Below are 22,751 nucleotides of genomic sequence, written 5' to 3'. Positions count from 1 at the left end.
GAGGAAGGAAGAGGGCGAGAGATAGAAACATCAATAATTAAAGAGAATCATTGATTGGCTGCCTCCTGCATGCTTCCTATTGGTTATTGAGCCCACAACCTGGGCATGTGCCCTGACCAGAATTGAACCGTGACCTTCTAGTTCATAGGTTGATGCTCAACCACTGAACCACACAGGTAGAGATCCAATAACTAAATTTTAGACTTTATTCTAATTTTATCAGTTTTTCCATTAATGCCCTCTTTCTGTTCCAGGATCCAATCCAGGATACTACATTGCATTTATTTGTTATGTCTCTTTTTCACAGCCTCTGATTTGTGGTAGTTTCATATTCTTTTCTCATTTTTCATGATCATGAAAGTTTGGAGAACTACTGGTCATGTAGTTTATAAAATGTTCCTCAATTTGGGTCTGCCTGATATTTTCTTCATGATTAGACTGGTTCATCACATGGGTATCACAATGTTTGCCAGGTTTCCTCCATAAAGTGTCCAATTTTCCCTTTCCATTCTCTGTTCTTTGCAAGGAAGTCCTTAAAGCCATACATTTTTGATAAGCCAAAACATAATTTCATTTCAGCTTCTGGGTTTCCTACCTAGAACATTTCCTCGTGGATCATGGACTAAAGCCCAGCCTCCTCAACATGACCCACAAATCCATGGAGAATTTGACCCTCACTATATTCCTTAACCTCATTCAGAGATTCCTGTTCTATTCTTCCTTTCTTCACAGAGTTAAATCCCATCCTTTCTTCAGTTATCAACTTACATATCACTTTTTTCATGAATGCATTTTATAAGCTCTGCAGTTTGGGTGTGGTGACGCTTCGCAGAGACGCCATGGCACATTGTCCTCTCCTGTTACGAACCTTATTGTTGTGTTGCTATATCCTCTGCAGCCTGCGTGGGTTACACATTACAATAAGGCAGTGATAGTATCTTTCCTTTTTCTTTAGTGTCTCCACAGGCTAGCATCGTGCCTGATACACAATATCTACTCAATAAATATTTTATGAGTAAATGCTGTTTCAGAATGTTCCTTATTATAATAGTTCTCAAAGATATTTGTGTACTGCTCTTAATTGTCATTCATTCCTCCACACATTCATTCAACCAGCATTTATTACACACCTTTGTGCCAGCTACATGCTAGGTGCTAGATGCCTAGTGAGTAAGACAGACACAGCCTCTGCTCATCTTACTGTATGAACCTGTGCTGCATGAAATCGTAAAACGTATTTTACACGTTAAAACCATTCCCAAAAGTCACTCATTCACATTCTGATTGTCAACACTGACTGATCAACCCATTGGTCTTCGGGAACATGAGCTCAATTTAACAAAAAATGTAAATCAAGTCCTCTTCTTCCACTTGATTAACTTCCCTTAGAAAGTACTACTAATAGTTCATAGGAATTGGGGTGGTGCACTGGGACTGGGGTAAAAATGTGGCTGGAAGGAGGGAAAATGATTTTAAAATTGAAGATTTCCTCAGTGTTTTGCAGCAATATAATGCAAAACCCAGATCTGCAAATTTTATTTCATAATGCTAAGCTAAGAAATGTGGCAATGGAAATGGCAATGGCACTTTTAAACAGTTTATTATAGATATTTATTTAGTTTTAACTTGAGAAAATTCGCAAATATAAATTTTAATGAAGAGCATTTGACCTTTCCTATTAGATTTAATTTATTTTTAAATTGTTTTAATATTTTCACTTGATTCTGTGTTGTCAGTTGAATTATTCTACTAAGTCAGAGGTAGAGCTTACAATTATGAAATCCAAGCATACTTGTGACTCATGACCTACCCACCTCATATTATTACTGACTGGATGAACTCAGACCTCTTAAAATATTAATTGTGTAATTTCTGCTGTGGCCCTTGCTCTTTTTCATAAATATGAGTTTCAAAAAAATGAAGTCACTACAGTCATACAGTGTTCTGAATAACTTTATCTCATAAAGCTGAACTAAAGTGTTTCCTTTAAGTATTTTATTGAATTTCACGGGGTGACACTGGATAACAAAATTATACAGGTTTCAGGTGCACAATTCCACAACACATCATCTGTACACTGTATTGCATGCTCACCACCTAAGTCAGAACTCTTTCCATCATAATTTATCCACCCCATACTCTCCTCTATCTTCCCTCACCCTCCTTCCCCCACCCTACCCCCAAGCAATCACCACACTGTTGTTTGTGTCTATGAGTATTTTCTCTATTTTTTTTCTTTTTTGCTCCATCCCTCTATCCTGCCCACCCAGCCCACAACCTCCCCACCCTGACAGCTTTCAGCTTCCTCTCTACCTATAAGTCTGTCTTTATCTTGTTTGTTAGTCATTTTGTTCACTAGATTACACATAAGAGTGAAATCATATAGTACTTCTCTTTCTCATAATGGCTTATTTCACTTAACATAATGCTCTCTAGGTCCATCCAAGCTGTTGCAAATGGTAAGATTTCCTTTTTTTTTTTTTATGGTGGAGTAGTATTCCATTGTGTAAATGTTCCATATATTTTTAATCCACTCATAAACTGACGGATACTTGGGCTGCTTCCAAATATTGCCTATTCTAAATAATGCTGCAATGAATATATATTCTTTCGAATTAGTGGTTTGGGTTTCTTTGAATAAATTCCCAGAAGTGAAATTTCTGGGTCATAAGGTAGTTCCTTTTATAATTTTTGGAGGTAACTCCATACTGCTTTCCACTGTGGCTGCACCAATCTGCATTCCCACCAACAGTGCACAAGGTTCCCTTTTTCTCCATTTCCTCATCAGCACGTGTTTGTTGATGTATTAATGATAGCCATTCTGACAGGTGTCAGGTGAAGTGTTTTTACTAAAGATAGCCTGAGCTTCTTACAGCATGACTGCTTGGATTTCTATGTGAATATAATATAAGTTTAATATATCTTAAGTTTCTATTTCCTAAACTATAAAGTGTCTCCAGTTTTCTGTTATATAAATAATCCAGCCATGTCCCAATGCCACGTTCAACTACAGAGATAATGCCGACTAATGAACTCACTGCATCCCAAACCCATTCTAGCTAACCAGTGGACCATAAGTCTAACATTAGTAGAGAATGTATATCTGGTCTCTTTAAGAGATTCTCTTAAAGAATTACACTTTGCCATCTTATACTTTGCTTCTAAGGATATAGAATAACCTAAAACTTGGCCAACATACTCAGTGAGGGGAGGTAATTCCATATTTCTTAGTAGAATGAGCCAGTCCCTGAAGGTGAATAAGGCCTCTGCAGTTAGTGTACTCATCCTATTTATAGTGCCCAAGTCATCCTTGTGTTCTTGTCAACACAGCTTTAAGAGCTATTATTCATTCTCTTAAAATGTAAATACACAACAAATGTTCTCTCCTAAAGAATAACTGTGAAAAAAAAGAAGGGCCACATTGATCTATTTAGTTGTAACAAATAATGCAAGCTTTCCAAATGGAAGTACTGGAATATTTAAACTAATTTTCCAAAATTATTCTAGTGTATTCAATTATGGTTTTTAATTATTTTAGAGAAGCAACTCTCAGTGTTAATGAAAGGAACAGTAGTAAAAATCATGGTGGAGTTAGGATTCATGCTTCTACATTCTATAAGCTCTATTAAACAGTGTTAATCAAATATTTGATGAATACTAAGAGCCTTTTGGGATAGTAAAATGAATATTACCATCATGACTCTGAGAACTAGGTTGAAGTGTAATCACAGTCAGTTAAGGTAAATGTATTTCGCTGCCAAAGGGAACATTGATTGTTGAAAAGAGGCCTCTGGAGAACTCTTGGATATTAGATAGAAAAAATACTAAAATAAAAATTAAAGCATATTGAATTTATAATGTAAACTACAGAAAACTAAAAATAATAGGTTAATGTTGTTTTTTAATCTTCACCTCATAATGAATAAAAATATTCAATAGTGTATAAGATAATAGATTAGAATAGATCCCTTATCATTTCTTTCTCTACATTACATTTGTTTTATGTGTTACCCAAATACATCTTACACTTTTCTCTCTATGGCATCTTCAAAAAGTAAAAGATAAAAAATGAATGAAAGAAAACAAAGTAAATGAAACCAATGTGTCTTGGACTACCTGCATCACAACCACTTGGAGGTGATAGTTAAAAATAAAGATTCCTGGTAGTCACCCCAAATCTAATGAGGGACTTGTCCTTTAAATAATTTACCCAAGGGAAACTTTATCACATTAAGATTTAAGATTCACTGAATTAGATGATTGAGTGAAAGGACTTGCTGAATATCTTACTAATAGTATTCCTCTCTTGCCTCCAACATTATCACAATAATCTTTATTAAGTATATGAATTCATTTACTTTTCTGAGTAAGTATCACATACTGGAATACCTTGCTTATTTGAAGTTTCATAGATCTTCTAGAAACTGTATTAGGGTACCATGACTATGAAACAAACAGCACAGAATAATAGGGGTATATGAGAATAAGCATTTATTTTGATCATATCTTTATCACTATCAATGATGGTTAGCTCATGTGAGTTACTGGGAGTCAAATGAACTAGCGTGGACTTATCCAGGCAACTATAAGCTGCAGGTTGTTTTCCTTTTACTCCCTCTCATCCTCCTTGGACCAGAGGGATAGTTGGGGCATGCCATTCTCCTAGAAATGACACAGGCACAAGAAGACTAGCTCAACCACACAAGCACATATCAAGTTTTTGCTGGTGTCACATAAACTAATTTCCAGTTGGCCAAAGCAAGTCACATGGCTGTGCCCAAAGCCATAAAGCTAAAGCTAGTTAAGCAGCCCAGTCCAATACCATGAGTGTAGGGAAATATACTTCTCACATGCAAGTAGTACAGAGAAAATGAGTATTTAACAAGCCTGAAAATCATAATTTACTCTAATAAAATTAGAGTAGATCTAACTTAGGGCTAACTGGATATATGAGAGAGACATGGGAAGTGGTCTTCCATGTACCACCAATTGCCTCAAATGTTACTATTAAGTCTATTCCTTTCAATTAAGTCTCTGTGATATGTAGGAATCCTCTGGTGTAACTCAAGCTTTCCAGAAAAGAGGCAATGGATTTTGAACAAAGCAATAAGTGTTCATCTTTCTTTTTCAAATAAGAAAACATAATAGTCTTAGTAGCACATTCCTAAGTTATATGGGTCAAATATAAAGCAGCTACCAAGAAAACAGAAAGGAAGGAAAGGAAGTCAGAGATACCATGAAAAAAGAATCCAGAGAACTTGACTACTGATTGATGATGTGAAACAAACAAGTGGAAGGAAGTTTAGGTTCTAGAGAATATTGAAATGAAAATGACTCACAGAATATTGGAAGTGTGAGAAGAGAGCTCAGCCAAAAAGTGTGTGTGTGGGGGGGGGGGGCACGAGAGAAAGAGAGAGAGAGAGAGAGAGAGAGAGAGAGAGAGAGAGAGAGAGAGAGAGAGAGAGAGAAAGAGAGAAGGAGGTGGAAGTTTTGGATGTAGAAATGATGGTAGAAAAGATGAAAGTTGAGAAAGGTGATGAGGTCACCTAAGGAAAGCACTGAGGAAAATTAAAGACAGCAATTAAAGACAAGCTCTTGGAGAGTTCCTGCATTTAAGAAAGAGCTAGGAAGGGAAACAAAGAGAGAGAAAACCTGAAGTAAGTTTCCTTGTCCCTGATAGGTTAACTAGACAATAAATAATAGAAAACAGGCCCCACCATTTGATCTAGAGAAGGTAGCAGAGAGATGATACTATATCCCTATATTATAATTTATTTTCAAATCGTTTACCAGCCCTTACTGTTCTTTTTCTACATAGAAAGCACCTTCTTGAATCCAGTAAAAATAAATAACAGCAAATTGATGCCATATAAATATCAAAAAAATAAAATACTAGTACATACTGAGTGAAAGATTAACATATACAGTAGAATAAAAAGCAGATTAAAATAAAAAAGACAAAGAGAAATAACTTAAAATGGGCAAACATTATAAATAGAAAAATCATAGAAGAGCACACAAATATGAAGAGCAGTTATATGTCACATATAGATAAATGTAAATTAAAATAAGTCTCAACCATTTCTCATTTACCGAATTGGCAAATACATCTGCCACTGGGAAATCAGATAAAAAGTATATACTCAAACTTTGCTGGTGAAAATTTGAATTGTTACAGTCTTTTTAGAAAATTATTCTGTAAATATCAATCAAAATTTAAAATTTTATGTCTTTGGATCCAACAATCTCACAGAGATAAAAGGTATTTGTAATAGCCTCAAACTAGGAACAGAGTAAATTCTGATAAACAGGGGAATGACTGGATAAACTGGAGTGTATCCATGTCATGGAATATGATGAAGACATTAAAAAGAGTTAAGAGGGTTTTCATAAGTGAAAAAAGATTTAGAAAAATGCATACAATATGATTTTGGTCAATAAAATAAAATATAGCCTTAAATATGTACTTTCATATGCACAGATAAGCAAGAAGAAGGGCATAGAAGAATTTTAAAGGTTTTACAAGAATATAGTATTTATGTAATCAAAAACGTTTTTTTTCACTGTGAAAAGGTTTAATGTGGTATACAAATTTGAAAAATGCCTCTCCTCAGATACTTAAGAGTCTTCTTACTTACACCAGTGAAAATAGACTCTCCACAAATGAAAGCCACTTTTCTGTGAAATCAGGACAGACTAATCCAGGTTTCGTTTATAAATAATTAAATAATATTATAATGACCAAATGGTCTAAATAAAACTGTGATATTGTTTTTGATGATTAAACACATTTGTAAACATTGGAACTAGGAAATTATATAAAAAGTATTTTATGGCAATATTTTAAATATAGAAATTGTGACCATGAAGAATTAACAACCAGAACCAAAAAAAAATAATCATCCTAGCATACTTTTTATTTTATTCCTTTTTGTTATTTTGTAACCATTTTGTTTATTGCTGAATGTTATATTCCAATTTTAGGAAATCATTTATAAAAATTTGCAAGTAATCAGTTCTATTCTTTACTTATAAAACCTCTCAGAAAAAGGAATTACAAAGAAGGGAGGTTGTAGCAAGGAGAATTCTAGCACATGCCAAATGAGGAAGCCAGCAAGAACTGCATTATAACAGTGACACCAAACTGAGAAGGGAATCACCAGAACCATTACTCTAAAAAGATCATTATTGTCACGACCATCAAACAAGAAGCAGCAAAATAAGCATGGCTTCGCCATACCAACCAAAGCAGGTTTAATGGCTGAATTCTTTCTCCACAATTGGAAGGACATAAAATGACTAACGTTTAAAACCCGTAGATGTGTTGCTCTATACATAATATGTATTGTCCTGTTATTGTAAACTGAACGTATGACCCCAAAATTCTTATGTTGAAATTTTAATCCTCAGTGTTCTAATGTTAGGAAGTAGGGCCTTTTGGAAGTAACTGGGTTTAGATAAGGTCATGAGGTGGAACTACCATGATGAAATTAGTGCCCCTATAAAAAGTGAAAGGGCCCAGCTGGCATGGCTCAGTGGTTGAGCATCAACCTATGAACCAGGAGGTCACAGTTTCATTTCCCATCAGGGCACCTACCTGAGTTGGGGGTTCAATCCCCAGTGCGGGGCATGCAAGCGGCAGCTGATCAATGATTCTCTCTCATCATTAATGTTTCTATATCTCTCTCCCTGTCCCTTCCTCTCTGAAAACAATAAAAATATTTTTTTTAAAAAAAAAGAAAGAGAGAAAGGGATGCCAGAGATTCCTCTCACCAACCTGTGGTGATACAAGAATAAGATGGCCCCTTCAAGCCAGAAAGGAAGCTCTCACTAAGAATGGAATCCGCCAGCACTTTGATCTTGAGTTTCCCAGCCCCTAGGATCATGAGAAATACATGTCTCTTGTTGAAGCTACAGACATGTTATGGCAGTCCAAGCTGACTAAAACGCTAGAAGCATTGGTGAAATAAATCTGTATTTTTAATTTCAATGTGTGTTTTTTTTTTTTTTTTTTTCAGAAACTGTTACCAATAATAAGTTCTTGGATGTAATCTGACAGCTACCAGTTTTTAAAATTCATTCTATGCAGCACTAACAGACCGGGCCCCACAAAGGAGCCTGCATACTCTGGTTATCATTCTGTTTCATCTTTATTTCAACAATAAGAATAGTGCCCCCTTTTTAATATTTAAACATTTGCTCTGATTAAACAGTCCACTTCTGCTGACTCATAACAGACACTGGCCTGGTGCTATTTATTAACTTTCCTATGAACATACTGTTTACAGCAGGTGTCTGATTAACATAACTGGTCACTGAAGGCTCACTGTTGGCCACATAAGAGAGTTGCATTGCCTGGCAGAAGTTCCAGATTCTTTACAACCTCATGTATTTGAATCCTAATCAGGTTGAATCTCCTCCTAACTTTCCCTCTTGTTGGATGACTCATACTTGGCTGGCTACACAAGTGTGTCCTAAGTTCACCAGATCCTTGTAGAAAACTATTTTAATATGCCTGAATATATATGGCCTCAGCTCTTTTCACCTTAAAAACCATAGAAACAAAATGCAAACGAAATAAATATAAGAGCCACAGATGTCCTTTCTGCAGCGTGATAAAGATGATGCTGGTATGACACGAGGGGCCTGGCCATCCTCAATACCCCTAAAGTGACACATCCGCAATAGGTCCATAAGAAATGCCTCATGCTTGTAATCACATTCCCCCACAAACTGAACACAATGCTCATGGATAAGAAATCATTACCTGGGCAATACTAGAGGATCTCCATAGGCCAGTGATGGCGAACCTATGACACGCGTCAGCACTGACACGCATAGCCATTTCTGATGACACTCGGCCGTTGAGGCACCCGCATGCCGAGGATGAAACATTTGCGAAATGTTTTTTCCTCAAAGTGACACACTACCCGAGTTATGCTCAGTTTTTTGGCGAAGTTTGACACACCAAGCTCAAAAGGTTGTCCATCACTGCCATAGGCTCTCCTGGAGAAGAGCTTTTGGAAAGTTCTAAAGGGTAACTTTCTTGGCCCCAAGACAAGAGACAAGGCAACTGAATAACCTGTTTTTAATCATCTCTAAGATGATTATATGAGAATATGCTACCTTTTTCATTTTTTCCTCCTCCATTAATTTTAGAGGAAAGTAGGGGAGATTTGCCTTTCATATCTCTGACGTGTGTCATGGCTGGTGACACCATCCTTCCTTGGTCCTATACAAGATTCTATTCTATGAACTGGATCATAGCAGTGAACAAGTAAGATGAGATCCCTGACCTATTGGAAATCAGCAGGGAAGTTAAGGAGATAGATAATAAACATACAAATACATGTGTAATATAAAATCAGACAGACATGTGGAATGAAGGAAAATAAATATGGAAGACAGAGGAGTATAGAGGGCAGAGGACAGTGGGGAGAGTGAGATCTTTCAGCAAGAACATCAGGAAAGGACTTTCTGAGCAAATGGTATTTGATGTCGGTCAAACTCTTACAAAGTGATCCATGAAAAAAGAATACTCTAAATAGAAAAAAACAGGAAATTCAAGGAATTTTATGGATTCAAAAAGGAAAGTCATCAGCCTAACTGATGCAGCAGAAGCAAGAGGGAGAGGGGTCTAAAGTGAGGCAGGAAGGTAGAAATGTATCATTGTCAGTATTAAAGGTTACTCTGCATGTGATAGGAAGAAAGTGGAGATTATTTAGATTTCATTTTTAAGCATTTCAGATATGTAAAAAAAGAAACAAGACGAAAAATGAACATCTGTGTACCCAGTGGGCCCAAGTTAAGAAACATTACAAGAGAATTAAATCTCCTTCATACCCCAGTAGCAACAAAAGAAATAGACCCTTAGAAATAAGTGTATTAAGCAAGATGAATAAGCTCTAGAGGTCTGCTATACAACACTGTGCCTACAGTAGACAACACTGTGCTGTACATGTAAACATTTGTTAATAGGTAGATTGCATGGTAAGTGTTCTAACCATAATGACATAAAATAAAATAAAGAAGAAATGTGTTTAAGAAAAATGTATAAGATCTTTAGGGGGAAAATTAGGAAAATATTAAAAATATAAATATATAAACATAAAGTATATAATATAAAATATATAAAAACTTAGATAAGCCATGGATAAGTAGAAAGATTTAATATAAAAAGTCAATTCTCTACAAATCATTTTTATGTTAACTGCATTTTTAATGGAACTAGAACGACTAATACAGACATTTATACAGAAACGAAAAAGTCCAAGAACATCCGGTCGGGGGGGAAGGGGAAAGTGGTGGACCTTTCCCTGACAGGTGTAACCCATTGCAAAGCTTTATACAAACTGGAGTGTTGGTGAAGGGATAACTAAGATACTAAAAAATAGAAAAGAGCCCAGTTGGCTCAGTGATTGAGCATAGAGCTATGAATCAGGAGGTCACGGTTCTATTCCTGGTCAGGGAAAATGCCCAGGTTGTGGGATTGATCTTCAGTGTGAAGTGTGCAGGGGGGAGCCAATCAATAATTCTCTCTCATCATTGATGTTTCTCTCTCTTCCTCGCTGAAATAAAGAAAAATATATTTTAAAAATATATAAATGAAAATTCAGAAACAGAACCAGATTTAGAAGGAAATTTTATTCCTAAAAAAACAGCATTTCAAATTCTGCATCTACCATTATTATCTCCTTTACCTTTTCCTCTACTTCCACTCCAGACCTAAAACCCTGTATGAAGCTCAGATTCAGCTATGATGGAGAGATCTTCCTTTACACACACATACACAAACACACACACACACAACACACACACACACACAAAAAACAAAAAAAAAAACACCCCTTCATCATTTCACCAGGAGTTTCCATAAGTTTCACCTGGGCTACACACAGAAGCATTTCTGATGGTTAGGATGTTAAGAATCTTTAAAGGTTTTAGTTTTGCACTTGTTTTTTAGTAATGCTAGTTTCTTAGCCTGCACCAATTTTAGCCTTTCCTCTGAGACTAACTGGGATTCCCTAAATGCATAAAATCCTAATACAGCTGATTCTCCCTAGGTGGAGAAAAATGATAATCATTATTCTGAATTGGCTGTTTTCCTTTACCACTATATGCCTTAATGTTTTTACTGCATATATGTATGTATTCTTAAACAATATAAACTATCATGGTCAATACCTAAAATTTTTACATAAATTATGTGTCCTTTTCAATCTATTTCTTTAGTGATTATTTTAAAAGCAATATGTATCCATGTTGATACATGTAGCATTAGCTCACAACCTGAGTAATCCTATCTAACAAAAGAGTAATATGCAAATTGACCGTACCTCTGCTACACCACAAGCCATGCCCACCAGCCAATCAGGAGTGAGTTTGCAAATTAACCCAACCAAGATGGCTGCAGCCATGTAGCGAGCAGGAGACTTGGGTTTCCCCAGCAATGGAGGAAGCCAAGCTTTCCTCCTGCCCCGGCCTGCCTTGGCCTCCACTTAAGGCTACAAAGTTTCAATTATAGAAGATAAATAAATCCCAGATACCAGGGCCTCCACTTGGGTCGCCGGAGGAGGGGCCGGCCTGCAAACCACCACAGGCCCCTGGCCCAGGCCGCCCCACACCCCAAGGGAACCCCCACCCTGATCAGGGACACCCTTCAGGGCAAACCAGCAAGCCCCACCCGTGCACCAGGCCTTTATCCTATCTAATAAAAGAATAATATGCAAATTGACCGTCACTCCAACACACAAGATGGCTGCCCCCATGTGGACACAAGATGGCCAGCAGGGGAGGGCAGTTGGGAGGGTCCAGGTCTGCAAGGGAGGGCAGTTGTGGCGATCAGGCCAGCAGGGGAGGGCAGTTGGGAGGGACCAGGCCTGCAAGGGAGGGGAGTTGGGAGTGATCAAGGCAGCAGGGGAGGGCAGTTAGGAGTGACCAGGCCGGCAGAGGAGGGAAGTTGGGGACGACCAGGCCTGCAGGGAAGGGCAGTTAGGGGCAAACAGGCTGGCAGGGGAGCAGTTAGGCATCAATCAGGCTCGCAGGGGAGTGATTAGGGGGTGATCAGGCTGGCAGGCAGAAGAGGTTAGGGGAAATCAGGAAGGCAGGCAGGCGAGCAGTTGGGAGCCAGCAGTCCTGGATTGTGAGAGGGATGTCCCAGATTGGAAAGGGTGCAGACTGGGCTGAGGGACACCCCCCCCCATGCACGAATTTGTGCACCGGGCCTCTAGTGTTTATAATATCACTAGAGGCCCACTGCACAAAATTCGTGCACAGGAGGGGGGGGTGTCCCTCAGCCAAGCCTGCACCCTCTGCAATCTGGGACCCCTCGAGGGATGTCCAACTGCCCGTTTAGGCCCGATCCCAGTGGCCCTACATGGTCAGTTGGACATCCCTCTCACAACCCAGGACTGCTGGCTCCCAACTGCATGCCTGCCTGCCTGCCTGATTACCCCCTAACCACTCCCCTGCCAGCCTGATCAACGCCTAACAATTCCCCTGCTGGCCTGGTCACCCCTAACTGCCTGCCCCTGCTGGCCTGGTCACCCCTAACTGCCCTCCCCTGCAGACCTGGTCACCCCTAACTTCCCTCCCTTACCAGCCTGGTTCCCCCCAACTGCCCTCCCCTGCTGGCCATCTTGTGGTGGCCATGTTGTGTCCACATGGGGGTGGCCATCTTTGACCATATGGGGGTGGCCATCTTGTGTGTTGGAGTGATGATCAATTTGCATATTACCTCTTTATTATATAGGATTCCCTGATACTTTTTATAGGCCTAAAGTAATGCATAATGTGTCTTTTAAAGGATAAACATATGGGAGGTAAGGAAGTAGACATGGCAAATAACATTTTGAGAAGTTGCTTATAAAGGAAAACAAATAAATAAAATGTTAATGAAAGAAGGAAAAACTAAAAGATTACATAACATCTAGGGAGGTGTCTATAAGAAGGAAAATTTCGCAGCATACTCATTTGTTTTTAGGAAACAGACCCGTTGAGAAGAAATAAACAATAAAGGAGAGACAGGAAATAAGAGTAAAGAAAATAAAGACAAGAGTAAAATTCTTATTGAGGTCAGAGAGAATGGGATACTGTGGTTAAGAAGGGATCACAGGAAAAGTTGACCCATCACAAGAGGAAGAAAAGCAGGTTCTGAGAGTGTAGATGCTGGGAGGGTGATACACTGAGAGATAGGAAAATAATGGAGTCATTTCTAATTGTATCTGCTGCATCAATTTCATTAGAGATACCGTCATTAGAGAGAGGAGACAGGTGTTTAAAGTTTGAGGAAGGCCAAGACCATGTGGAATATAATCTGAGAGAGGAGAGGTTTCAATTAACTCAAAAACTGGAATAAAATTGCCTGGCAGTTCTGAGGGTCCTGCTGATATTTGTGAGCAGAAAATGAAAGTAAAATAAGTGAGCATGATGTGTTTTTCTTCAGCCATGCCATGTTCCTGTGTTTGAATGAAACAGAAAGTTGGCTCTATCAGGTTCAACCTCTTAGAAAATAAGTCTGAGGAGGGTAAGGAAGCTAAAAAAAATGTATGCAGGGGCCCATGGAGTGACGGGTTATGAACACTGTGTAAAGTTAATGGATTGAATGTCCCCATGTGGTTACAGATTTATCAAAGAAGGGGAACTAGAAAAAAAAATGAGCCAGAAAGATATGATGAGGTGGTCAGAGATTAAGAGGCTTCAAAGAAAACTGTTGGAAGCTTGCAGTTATCAGCAATGACAAAATCTGGATAGTTACAACCAAGAAAATCAGTAGCTATAAGAATATGATCATTAGAAATGGGGGCTGAAAATGACTTTAAGTCCTTTGGAAGTTTTCACTTCACTGTTGGAATTAACAGGACTCCAGATCAAGTGAAATGCCAGAAAACACACACACACACACACACACACACACACACACACACCTCTGTAATGCTATGTTTATGATGTTGGAATAAATGTACTATAACCTAAAAGTTTGCATTTCATAAGAATTTCTGATGAAATATTTTGTTTCTTTTATTTATCAGAGACTTGAATAACCAAGTTGTTCTCACCAGGGAGTTTATATTCCTGATATTATAATAATTTAATAATATAAAACAAAGATTTGCTGGTGGGGCTCTGAATATTAGGAGTACTGGGTGTGTAATTTCAAGAAATAGCGAACTAACAAAAGGAGCCTAAACCCTCGCTCTCTAACAAACTTATGAAAGTAATTATACCTTTATTGAAGTTACACCATTCTCAAACTCCTGCTGTTTCTTAAAGATGGTTATTTTCTACTTAAAGAAAACAGACAGGCTTTAGAAGAATAGCTGGTGTTAAGTAATATTACAAGATTTAATCAGGTTCTCTGTGCAGCTTATACAACAATGGTACAAATATTTTAACCCAAATAGTGAAAGGCTCAAAGGTTTGAAGAACAACAACAATCCAGAATGGCTGATTAGAGTAGCTCACTAACTGGAGTAGCAACTCACAAGATTTTAGGAGGACAGGATAGAGGGGAAAGGGGAAAGTCTTTCACTGGCCACGGTCATTCCCAGAACACATCATTGGCATAGGCCTTCCCAGGCTTTGCACAGCCATGGCTCAGGTGCAAGATAGCATTAACAGAGTTGCATAATGTAAGACGAGACAAAATGTCAAGAACCATCTTTTAAAAAGTGTTAGGGCAGAAAGCGGGCAGAATTGTAGGAGCAGCTGCTTGGGTTAGGTGGCAGAAGCAAGTTGATGACAGACATATCTTTCAGGATGGCTCTTTGCCCCTAAGGTTTGATCTCTAGTTTATTCAGGGGTATGAAAGCTCTAGGGAAAGTGTTTAAATAGCTCCTCCTGACACAAAACTGACTTATATCCAAAATCTAATTTGCATTGTGCATTTGGAAACATCCATTTCCAATAGGCAGATGACAGGTGATAAGGGACTCAAAACAAGAAGAGTCCCATAGGGAAAAGCACCACAGATCTCAATGAGTGATCTGGCATCTCTTAGTCTGCAGTTTGAGTAACATCTTGCCCTCTCCAGTTACCCACAGAAGACACAGATTTTCCACTATACAGTGTTAACAACAGCCCTGAAAACTCTAATTTGCTTTGCCCACAGTCTTTTCTGTATTAAACCCTTGTCTTTCTTTTATTAGCTAGTTAACTCATCCTACAATGATCAATTCAAGTCTTAAACATTCCATATTACCTTTTCTAATTTCTAAACTTAAGACATAATTAATATTTGTATCATCTTAGCACTAGATACATGTGAGAATGTGTAAGCATTTACAACATTGTATGTTTCTAGTTATACATGTGTATGTCCGACCAATTATTATGAGGACTCTGAGGCTTTGTACCACCTTATACATCACATCACGTGTTAAGTGCTCCAAAGATGTTGGTTGAATATATTTGGCACAACAATTTTATTAAAAAATATTCTGGATTGCCACAATCAAGAAAGGCATTCACTTAGTATGGCTAATGCATTTCCATTTGCTTTATAACTTACTCCTGAAATTATCAATTAGAGAAGAGAATATGCTTTTATGGCTGAAAGCATTACAGAATATCTACTAAAATACTAGAAAAAAGTGGCATTCTACTAAACAAGGGCTATAGATACAACTACCAAAATTGTTACATATTTGTAATGCATAGAAAGAGTCTGTGGACTCATGGGACCTTAACAGTAGACCCATGAGAGCAGGTGGGCCAAACCTCAGACATTTCTAAAATGATCTAGTGGTATATAAAACAAATATCTCAAAGACTGCCAAAGACGTTACGGCAGTACAACTCAGAGACTCCTCTCACTAGTGAGGTGGAGGTGATAGTAGGAAAAAACCCCACACTATTGGAATTGACAGTAGCCATAACATATTTGATATGAAATAAATGAAAAGAAGCTGAAGCTCTGTTAGCTGGAGGTTCAGTCTGAGTTAGCGAAACAACCAGCCAGCCAGAAATTTAATTGGCAGCTTTTGGAAGTGAGAAGATCATAGAAGAGCTTATAACCTTTATGCACATCCCAAGTACACTGGGAAACAACGGGGAATGAACAGGAGAGACCCAAGAGTGCCGGTGGGACGTAAAATATGAGGCAGGCATAAAACTGAACATTGAATGTGCTTCCCGACCCACTCACATGTGCATATGCAGAGGGGAGAAACCTTAAGGGCTCGAGGTGTTTTCCTAAATGCTATGTTTAGTCATAGGCTGACAACTATGTTATACAGATCAGAGATGGCCTCTTGAGAAGCCATTGTCTAAAATGCCTAGTATTCAACAATTTAAAAAATGAATCATTCACATAAACAGAAAAGTGTGACTGATACTTGGGGAAAAATAGCAGTCAATAAAAACTGACTCTGAAATGACTCAGATGTTAGATTTAGCAGGCAAAGACCTCAAAGATGCTATTATAAATAGGTTTAAATAATTTAAATAAAAATTAAAGAAAAACATGACAACTACTCAAAAATAGAATTATCAAGAGAAATAGAATCTTCTAAAAAGTAACTAAATGGATTCTATAATTGAAAAATACAACAACAAAATGAAAAATTTACAAGATGCGCTCAGCAATAGATTTGAGAAGGCTGAAGGAAGAAACAGTGAAACCTGAAGACAGATCAAAATGAGAGAACTCATGGACATGGACAACAGTGTGGTAATTGTGGGGGTGGGGGCATAGTAGAAGAAGGCATAGAGGAGATAAATGGTGATGAAAAAAATAAAATAAAGCATAAAAATTATACAAGTAATAAAAGAAAAAAAATATCCTGCTTTTTTTTAAAAAAAAAAGAAGAGAAAACATATTAAACAGCCTCTGAGACCTCCAGGATAACATTAACTGTATTAATATACGTTTAGCCCTAGCTGGGTTTTCTCAGTGGATAGTGCATCGGCCTGTGGACTGAAGGGTCCTTGGTTTGATTCTGGTCAAGGGCATGTACCTGGGTTGCAGGCTCCTGGCCCTGATCAGGGGCATGTGGGAAGCAACCAATCAATATGTCTCTCTCTCACATCAATGATTCTCTCTGTCTCTCCCTCTCCCTTTTACTCTCTCTAAAAATCAATGGAAAAAAATATCCTAGGGTGAGGATTAAAAATAAATAAATGTAAGTTTAATAGGAATTCTAGAAGGAAAAAGGAGAGAAAAAATGTGCAAAAATAACTGAAAATTTGCCAAATTTGATGAAAAGCATTAATCTACAGATCCAAAATCTTCAATGACCCCAAAGTATGATAAATACGAAGTGATCCACGACCCACACCCACTTGTATAAGCCAGCCAGTCTGTGGTATTTGTTAGGGCAGCCCAAGCAAGCATATACTAGGAAATAACTATGTTAACAGGTGATATTACAGATGAAGTTGACACTTCACATGCTATGTCATTATATAAATTCCCCCATCCTTACTTAGCCACAATCATAAAAACAAGAGAATGAAAGCCAAATGGACTGAAATTAAATGTTGGAAGATGAAAGCTAGAAAAAAAAAACAGCTCCAGTGAATTCATGGACTGAGATTTGTAGCATCATCATAAATATAGAGGGTGACCACATTTTTATTACATCTGCATAATTAAAAAAGGAAACAAGATAGTCAGAGACTTCCTCCAAATGTTAATGGTGGCACCTAAGAGATCCTTAGAAGACTTGGCTACCTGTTCTGGTTGGCCCCTAATCAGTTGCCTCATGTCATTCTGGAACATCAAATTGCCAGTGTTTTTCATTTCTTCTTTTGTGTTTAGTGTGTATTTTCAAAATTTTTACAGTAAAAAGGTGTTAATTTTTTATTAGAAGTTATTTAAAATAAGGCTTTTGTAATAGCTTACCTCTAATACTTTATTCTTTACCATTAGAATTTTCCAGTGTCTTGTATTTCTTATACCCTGGAATACTATCTTTTTTAAATCCTCTTTAATCCCTTACCTGCATAATTAAAATTTTATTGTTAGAGTACCTGTTCATATTTTTAAAATTAAGGGAAAATCATGATATGCTTCCCATTTAATAACATAAAGCTACATCATGAGAAAGCAACAGAAAATGCAGTGTTGTCTGTGGTAAAAAAGGTGTGCTCCCAAGAGCAGGAGGCCCAAATACAGTAGGTCTGCCACTAACTAGTCAGCGAGTCTAAAATAATTCACATTCCATCTCAGGCCAGTTTCTTCATCCTATATAATAAAAGCCTATTATGCTATGTGTCCGGTAATCTGGTCGTCCATTCAACCAATCAAAGCATAATATGCTAATGATATGCTAAGGCTGCTCAACTGCTCGCTATGATGTGCACTGACCACCAGGAGCAAATGCTTGGACTGGTAGGTTAGCTTGCTGTTGGGGTTCAGCTGATCAGGACTGAGCAAGATGAGCCAGACATGTCCTGGAGTCTTCCCGCTGTCCCTCCCCAGCTGGTCAACTATCCCTCCCTGGCCCAATCATGCACCAGTGGGGTCCCTCGGCCTGGCCTGCGCCCTCTCACAATCCAGGACCCCTAGGGGGATGTAGGAGAAGCCAGTTCCAGCCTGATCCCGCAGGCCAGGCTGAGGGATCCCACTGGTGCATAAATTCATGCACCGGGCCTCTACTATAAACACTGAGTGGCCGGATTATTATGATCTCTGAACACATAATAATCTGGCCACTCAGTGTATATCCTATATAATAAAAGTCTAATATGCAAATTTTCCCCTTGACCAGGAGTTCGACCAGCAGGCAGGCCGGCCAACTGCCCATGTCCCCTCGCCCTGAGCAGGCTGGCTGGACCCCACCCATGCATGAATTCATGCACTGGGCCTCTAATATATATATACTGAGTGGCCAGATTATTATGCGTTCAGAGATCATAATAATCTGGCCACTCAGTGTATATAATACATCAGGTACTTTATGTGTTTTTTAAGTTTTGTGGGGGTTTTTGTTTGTTTTTGTCTAGGGTTGCATAGTCAAAACAGACTTCTCTTCATGATTGTTTTCTGTTCGCTATAACTCAGAAAATAAACTAGAAGTTCTATTTACATGTTGCAAAATTAGAACAATGTGTTATTTTCCATACTTTCAGATATGCTATTCTGTTGTTATCAGTTTCATTCACTGAGATTTAAATGAGTATCAAGTAAAAATGCTCACGTTTGCATAACCTCCAACTTTTAAGACCAGCCTTTACATTCAGCCTAAAGTCTCATTCTTGCACAAGATTTTCAGATGAAAATCATGTCCCCAGTCACAAATTCTTTTTGTTACCATAGTGATAAGAATAAAGAATTTTAAAAAGGCTAAAAATGCCTGAACACATACATGCAGTTTTAGAAATTTGACCTACTTGGTGTCATACACTGAAGAAGTTAATCAATTGAATTAACTACATATGCATTAGATGAAATATTCTACTGAATGAAAAAATGCGTAGGTTGCACATCCGGAACTATTATCATAATCAAAGAAGTCATTATGAATGAAGATGACTGACAACCTAAAATGCATAAAATCAGATTCTCTTAAAAATGGAATATATTCCAGAAGCAAGTAAAAAAAAAAAAACCCAACAACCATTAATTTAACTCTAATGTCCATAATATTTTTCTTTCCATTATTTAGAATATTATCATTTTAAATGAAGTTTCCTATGCACCAAAATAATTTTTCTAACTGGTTGGAGAAACAAAATTGGACATTATTTAAAATTATGTTAGAATGGCTCCTTTCTATAAAGCAAAGCTTCCCAAATTTAGGCATTATAATAAAACAATATGATTTTAAACTCAGTTTTCTTTTGAAATTTTTAGTTTTTATGAGCAATTTAATTGACTCAATCATTCACAGAAAACCTACTATAGTTCAAGGCCTTAAGCTAGTTACAAAATATCAGAAGTACTTGCTGTCAAAAATGCTATAATCATTCATTTTTCATAACATTGACTTTTAAAGTATCTCCCATAGTGAAATGGAAAGAGCACTGAACTTCACTTGAAGAGACCAGGAAAAAGTTCCAGCTCTATTAATGAACTTATAAAAATCTCTTTCTAAGTCTCAGTTCCCTCATTTGTAAAAATGAGCATAAATGAATGAGTGTATCTACTCCTCTAGAAGACAGGTCATTATGATAGTAAAAAGAGATGATATGTGTGTAAATCAATAGATGACATTTAATAAATAACCTCTATAAAAATGAGTCATTATAGCCCAGCCTATGTGACTTAGTGGTTGAGCATCGACCCATGAACCAGAAAATTGTGGTTCGATTTCCGGTCAAGGTACATGCCTGGGTACAGGCTTTATCCCCAGTAGGGGGTGTGCAGGAGGCAGCTGATCCATAATTCTCTCTCATCGTTGATGTTTCTATCTCTTTCTCCCTCTCCCTTCCTCTCTATGTAATCAATAAAAACATTTTTAAATGAGTCATTATATAATTAGATTCAATATTTTTAACACCTTCAAAATAATTACTAAAATTTATTTTTATAATTAATATAATTAAAATTATTTAAGAATAACAGTAGCAAAGATTTACTGAGCACTTATAATAGAAAACACATTTCCCATTAATTATTTCATTTAAACCGCTCAACAGTCCAATGACTTAGATAGTATTACCTTCCTTTTATAGTTGAGCAAAATAAGAATTATCAAAGATAAATTATCCAAAGACATACAACTAGTAAATGGTGGAGCCAGGAATTAAACCCAGAAAAGCTAACTCCAGAGCCATGCTCCAGATCTAAGCCTTTATGATATACTGCAAAATAACCAGTAGAGAAAATCCTATCTAATAAAAGAGTAATATGCAAATTAATCATCACTCTGCTACACCCACAAGCCAAATCAGGAGCAAGTATGCAAATTAACCCAACCAAGATGGCTGCGGCCACAGAGCGAGCAGGAGGCTTGGGTTTCCCCGGCAATGGAGGAAACCAAGCTTTCCACATACCCTGGCCGACCCAGGCCTCCATTCAAGGCTACAAAGTTTCACTTATATAAGATAAATAAATCCCAACAAAAATGGTGCCAGCCACAGAGCTGCAGAGAGCAGGAGGCTTGAGTTGCCCCTGGCAATGGAGGAAGTCAAGCTTCTGCAACCCTGGGCTGCCTTGGTCTCTGCTCAAGGCTACAAAGTTTCAATTATAGAAGATAAATAAATCCCAGATACCAGGGCCTCCACTTGGGTTGCCGAGGGGCGTGGCTGGCCTGCAAACCACCACAGGCCCCTCACCCAGGCCACCCCATGCCCCAAGGGAAACCCCACCCTGATCCAGGTCACCCTTCAGGGCAAACCAGCTGGCCCCCACCCGTGCACCAGGCCTCTATCCTATCTAATAAAAGAGTAATATGCAAACTGACCATCACTCCAACACACAAGATGGCTGCCGCCATGTGGACACAAGATGGCCACCACAATATGGCCAGCAGGGGAGGACAGTTGGGAGGAACCAGGCCTGCAAGGAAGGGCAGTTGTGGGTGATCAGGCCAGCAGGGGAGGGCTGTTGGGAGGGACCAGGCCTGCAAGGGAGGGCAGTTGGGGGTGATCAAGTCTGCAGGGGAGGGCAGTTAGGAGTGACCAGGCTGGCAGGGGAGGGAAGTTGGGGGCAACCCGGACTGCAGGGAAGGGCAGTTGGGGGGGACCAGGCCTGCAGGGGAGGGCAGTTAGGGGTGACCAGGCCTGCAGAAGTGGGCAGTTAGGGGCAAACAGGCTGGCAGGGGAGCAGTTAGGTAGCAATAAGGCTGGCAGGCAGAAGCAGTTAGGGGCAATCAGGAAGGCAGGCAGGCGAGCAGTTGGGAGCCAGCAGTCTTGGATTGTGAAAGGGATGTCTGACTGCCCGTTTAGGATCGGGCCTAAACAGGCAGTCAGACATCCCTCGAGGGGTCCTAGATTGGTGCAGGCTGGGCTGAGGGACACACACCCTGACCCGTGCATAAATTTCATGCACCGGGCCTCTAGTATCTCTATAAAACTTAATTTAAAAAGAAAAGCTTATATTTCAATTACTAACAATAATCAGTATGTTTCTGAAATGCCTAATTAATTCAATTTTGCTATATTTAATTTTTTCATTTTATTATTTATTATAAAATAGAAATAGTTTAAATATACAACAGTAAATACATTATAGATGATCCATATGACAGATTATTATAAGGCATTTATGGCTTGGAAACTTACGAGTATTTCTAACCAAAAAGAACAGATTGTCAAACCCATAGAAAATAATCTCAATTTTCCTAAAACAATGTCTTTTGCACAGAAAAAAAAATGGATAGACTTCAAATGTCGATAATTGCTATTTCTTAGCAATTTTATGTATTTCCGTATCACAAATTTTCTATAATAAACATGCAATGTCTTTATCACCAGGAAAATAGTTACTTGAACAAACCACCTAATCATCACCACTGAAGCACAAAGTGATTTGGATGCTTCTGCTCGTCTGTGAACAAATGTTCATTAAGATTCTAGAAACGCATTCTACATACGAGGGATACAGCACTGCAAAGCAAAGTCCATAGGTAAAGCATTAGGTAAACGTACACTAAGAACCAATGAAAGAAGAGAACTGCAGCCCTGTAATGCGTCTCCAACCTTGTCACTCTGACCTGAATCACACCTTCCTACGAGCATGTGAGCCCTATTCTCCCATTTGAAAAGATCTTGATATGTTTGTTTACTTTTTTTTTCCCCTCAATTAAATTGTGGATACATCCATGCATCCTCTCTAACTGTGGTAGCAAGCCATACCATTAGTATGA

General features: G+C 38.3%; 1 protein-coding gene across 3 annotated transcripts in view; it reads right to left on the bottom strand.

The window, feature by feature from the left end:
- Nucleotides 1-22,751, bottom strand: part of IQCM (IQ motif containing M) — a 384,245-nt gene that overhangs the window by 103,143 nt on the left and 258,351 nt on the right. The window lies entirely within an intron of this gene.

This window comes from Eptesicus fuscus, chromosome 6, assembly GCF_027574615.1.
Source record: "Eptesicus fuscus isolate TK198812 chromosome 6, DD_ASM_mEF_20220401, whole genome shotgun sequence".
NCBI lineage: Eukaryota > Metazoa > Chordata > Mammalia > Chiroptera > Vespertilionidae > Eptesicus > Eptesicus fuscus.
The sequence above is the reverse complement of the archived record's forward strand: the minus strand, read 5'-3'. Positions and strand labels throughout refer to the sequence as shown.